The sequence below is a fragment of the Hordeum vulgare genome, chromosome 1H (genome assembly GCF_904849725.1).
Source record: "Hordeum vulgare subsp. vulgare chromosome 1H, MorexV3_pseudomolecules_assembly, whole genome shotgun sequence".
NCBI lineage: Eukaryota > Viridiplantae > Streptophyta > Magnoliopsida > Poales > Poaceae > Hordeum > Hordeum vulgare.
Genome location: NC_058518.1, coordinates 285,241,317 through 285,246,865, shown reverse-complemented (window position 1 = coordinate 285,246,865; position 5,549 = coordinate 285,241,317).

The following is a 5,549-nucleotide window of genomic DNA, read 5'->3' as shown; positions in this document are numbered from 1 at the left end:
GCCATTGGGCTTCCCCTGGGTGGGTTGCCCCCCTCCCGGTGAACTTCCGGAACCCATTCGTCACTCCCGGTAAATCCCGGTAATGCCCGAAAACCTTCCGGTAACCAAATAAAACCATCCTATATATCAATCTTCATTTCCATACCATTCCGGAAACCCTCGTGACATCCTTGTCTCATCCGGGTCTCCGAACAACTTTCGGTAACCACACATATAACTCAACTATACTAAAACATCATCGGACCTTAAGTGTGCAAACCCTGCGGGTTCAAGAACTATGTAGACATGCCCCGAGGTACTCCTCGGTCAATATCCAATAGCAGGACATGGATGCCCATATTGGATCCTACATATTCTCCGAAGATCTTATCGGTTGAACCTCAGTGCCAAGGATTCATATAATCCCGTATGTCATTCCCTTTGTCCTTCGGTATGTTACTGGGCCAAGATTTGATCGTCGGTATCCGCATACCTACTTCAATCTCGTTACCGACAAGTCTCTTTACTCGTTCTGTAATATAAGATCCCGTGACTTACACTTAGTCACATTGCTTGCAAGGCTTGTGTGTGATGTTGTATTACGGAGTGGGCCCCGAGATACCTCTCCGTCACATGGAGTGACAAATCCTAGTCTTGATCCATACTAACTCAACGGACACCTTCGGAGATACCTGTAGAGCACGTTTATAGTCACCTGGTTATGTTGCGACATTTGATGCACACAAGGTATTCCTACTGTGCCAGTGAGTTATATGATCTCATGGTCATAGGAATAAATACTTGACACGCAGAAAACAATAGCAATAAAACGACACGATCAATATGCTATGTTCATTGTTTGGGTCTAGTCCATCACATGATTCTCTAATGATGTGATCCAGTTATCAAGTCACAACACTTGCATATAGTCGGAAAACCTTGACTATCATTGAACAACTGGCTAGCCAACTAGAGGCTTGCTAGGGACATTGTTTTGTCTATGTATCCACACATGTATCTATGTTTTCATGCAATACAATTATAGCATGGATAATAAACGATTATCACGAACAAAGAAATATAATAATAACTAATTTATTATTGCCTCGAGGGCATATTTCCAACAGTCTCCCACTTGCACTAGAGTCAATAATCTAGTTCGCATCACCATGTGATTTTAACGAATCCAACAACCATATAGTTCTGGGGTCTGATCATGTCTTGCTCGTGAGAGAGGTTTAGTCAACGGTTCTGGAACTTTCAGATTCGTGTGTGCTGTACAAATCTTTATGTCATCTTATAGATGTTTCTACTACGTGCTATTCGGAAATACTCCAAATATCTATTGTACTATACGAATGCATTTTACTACTCAGAGTTATTCGGATTAGTGTCAAAGCTTGCACAGATGTAACTCTTTAGGACGAACTCTTTAACCACCTCCATAATTGAGAAAAATTCCTTAGTTCATTAGTCACTAAGGATATCTTTGACCGCTATTTTAGTAATTCAATCCTGGATCCCTCTCTGTACCTCTTAACAGACTTGTGGCAACGCACACATCAGGTGCGGTACACAACATGGCATACATTAGAGTCTATGGCTAAGGCATAGGGGACGACCTTCGTCCTTTCTCTTTCTTCTATCGTGGTCGGGCTTTTGAGTCTTACTCAAATTCACACCTTACAACACAACCAAGAACTCCTTCTTTGCTGATCTATTTTGAACTCCTTCAAAAACTGTCAAGGCATGCATTTCATTTGAAAGTTCTATTAAGCGTTTTGATCTATCTCCACAGATCTGGATGCTCAATGTTCAAATAGCTCTATCCAGGTCTTCCTTTGAGAAACTCCTTTCAAACAACCTTTTATGCTTCACAGAAATTCTACATTACTTCTGATTAACAATATGTCAACCACATATACTTATCAGAAATTCTATAGTGCTCCCACTCACTTCTTTGGAAATACAAGTTTCTCATAAACCTTTTACAAACCCAAAAGCTTTGATCATGTCATCAAAGCATATATTCCAACTCCGAGATGCTTGCACCAGTCCATAGAAGGATCGCTGGAGCTTGCATACTTGTTAGCATCCTTAGGATCGACAAAACCTTCTAGTTGTATCACATACAACTTTTCCTCAAGGAAACCGTCGAGGAAACAATGTTTTGACATCCTATGTGCAATATTTCATAAATAATGCATCAAGTGCTAACATAATTCCAACAGACTTTTAGCATCGCTACGAGTGAGAAAGTCTCATCATAGTCAACTCTTTGAACTTTGTCGGAAACATCTTTGCGACAAGCCTTGCTTTTCTTAATGGTGACTTTTCACCATCACCATTTGTCTTTCTTTTAAAGATCCACCTTTACTTAATAGTCCTACGACCATCAAGTAGTTCTTCCAAAGTCTACACCTTGTTTTTATACATGGATCCTCTCTCGGATTTCATGGCCTCCAGCCATTTGTCGGAATCCGGGCCCACCATCGCTTCTTCATAGCTCGTAGGTTCATTGTTGTTCAACAACATGACCTCCAAGATAGGGTTACCGTACCACTCTGTAGTAGTACACGACCTTGTCGACCTACGAGGTTTGTAGTAACTTGATCTGAAGCTCAATGATCACCATCATCATTTTCCACTTAAATTGGTGTAGGCGCCACAGGAACATCTTCGTGCGCCCTTCTACACACTGGTTCAAGTGACGGTTCACTAACCTCATCAAGTTCGACCACCCTCCCACTCAATTCTTTCGAGAGAAACCTTTCCTCGAGAAAGGATCTGTTTCTAGAAACAAACACTTCGCTTCCTGATCTGAGATAGGAGATGTACAAAACTGTTTTGGATATCCTATGAAGATGCATTTATCCACTTTGGGCTCGAGCTTTATCACATTGAAACTTTTTCACATAAGCGTCGCAGCCCCAAACTTTCAAGAAACGATAGCTCAGATTTCTCCAAACCATAGTTCATACTGTGTCATCACAACGGAAATACGCAGTGCCCTATTTAAAGTGAATACGGTTGTCTCTAATGCATAACCCATAAACAATAGTGGCAATTTGATAAGAGACATCATAGTATATACCATATCAAATAGGGCGTGGCTATGACGTTTAGACACACCATCACACTATGGTGTTCTTGCTGGCATGAATTGCGAAACAATTTCCACATTTGCTTAACTGTGTACCAGAAACTCGCAACTCAGATATTCATCTCTATGATCATATCGTAGACAGTTTATCCTCTTGTCAACGCAATCTTCACTCTGAAATACCTTTGAACTTTTCAATATTTCAGACTTGTGATTCATCAACTAAATACTTCCTGTATCTACTCAAATCATCAGTGAAGTAAGAACTTAACGATATCCACTGCGTGCCTCAGAACTCATTGGACTGCACACATAAAAAATGTGTTACTCCCAACAAGTTACTATCTTGTTCCATGTGGTATGATTTGCATGTATCAAGTGATTCAAAATCAAGTGAGTCCAAAAGATCCATCTGCATGGAGTTTCTTCATGCGTTAATACCAATAAGTATGGTTTGCATGCCTCAAACATTTCAAAAATGCGTGAGTACACAGATCCGTCAGTATGGAGCTTCTTCATGCATTTATACCGTCATGACTCAAGCGGCAGTGCCACAAGTAAGTGGTACTATCATTACTACTTTGTATCTTTTGGCATCAGTATTATAAACATGGGTAACACTACGATGGAGATTCAATAAACTATTGAAGGTAATTATTCACGCAAATAGAATAACCATTATTCTCTTTAAATGAATAATTGTATTGCAATAAACACGATCCAATCATGTTCATGCTCAACGCGAACACCAAATAACAATTATTTAAGTTTAACACCAATCCCGATGGTAGAGGGAGCGTGCGATGTTTGATCACATCAACCTTGGAAACACTTCCAATACTTATCGTCACCTCGCCTTTAGCTAGTCTCCGTTTATTGCGTAGCTATCATTTCGAGTTACTAATCACTTAGCAACCGATCCGGTATCCAATACCCTCATGCTACTAGGAGTACTAGTAAAGTACACATCAATATCATGTATATCAAATATACTTCTGTCGACTATGCCAACCTTCTTATCTACCAAGTATCTATGGTAGCTCCGCCTCAGTGACCGTTCCCCTCATAACACAAGCACTTAGTCTCGGGTTTGGGTTCAATCTTGGGTTTCTTTATTGGAGCAGCAATTGGTTTGCCGTTTCATGAACTATCCCTTCTAGCCCTTGCCCTTCTTGAAACTAGTGGTTTTACTAACCGTCAATAATTGATGCTCCTTCTTGATTTCTACTTTCGTAGTGTCAAACATTGTGAATTGCTCAAGGATCATCATATCTATCCTTGATCTGTTATAGTTCATCATGAAGCTCTAGCAGCTTAGTGGCAGTGACTTTGGAGAACCATCACTATCTCATCTCGAAGATTAACTCCCACTTGATTCAAGTGATTGTTGTACTCAGACAATTTGAGAACATGCTCAATGGTTTGAGCTTTTCTCCTCTACTTTGTAGACAAAGAATCTTGTCGGAGGTCTCATACCTCTCAACAAGGGCACGAGCATGAAATCTCAATTTCATCTCCTAGAAGATCTCTTATGTTTCGTGACGTGTCAAAACGTCTTCGGCGCCTTGCTTCTAAGCCTTTAAGTATTGCGTACTGAACTATCACATAGTCATCAAGAATGTGTATGTTAGATGTTCGTAGCATCCACAGACGATGCTCGAGGTGCAGTACACCGAGTGGTGCATTAAGGACATAAGCCTTCTGCGCAGTAATGAGGACAATCCTTAGTTTTACGGACTCAGTCCGCAAAGTTGCTACTATCATCTTTTAACTAAATTTTCTCTAGGAACATATAAAAACAGTAGAGCTATAGCGCAAGCTACATCATAATTCGCAAAGACCTTTTGACTGTGTTCATGATAATTGGAGTTTAACTAATCAAATTACTTAATAAACTCCCACTCAAAAAGTACATCTCTCTAGTCATTTGAGTGGTACATGATCCAAATTCACTAACTCAAGTCCGATCATCACGTGAGTTGAGAATAGTTTCAGTGGTAAGCATCTCTATGCTAATCATATCAACTATACGATTCATGCTCGACCTTTCGGTCTCATGTGTTTCAAGGCCATGTCTGCACATGCTAGGCTCGTGAAGTTTAACCTGAGTGTTACGCGTGTGCAACTGTTTTGCACCCGTTGTACGTGAACGTTGAGTCTATCACACCCGATCATCACGTGGTGTCTCAAAACGACGAACTGTTGCAATGGTGCACAGTTGGGGAGAACAAAACAAAATTTGATCTTGAAATTTTAGTGAGAGATCACCTTATAATGCTACCGTCGTTCTAAGCAAGATAAGGTGCATAAAAGGATTAACATCACATGCAATTCATAAGTGACATGATATGGCCATCATCTTGTGCTTCTTGATCTCCATCATCAAAGCACTGGCACGATCTTCTTGTCACCGGTGCCACACCATGATCTCCATCAACGTGTCGCCATCGAGGTTGTCGTGTTATCT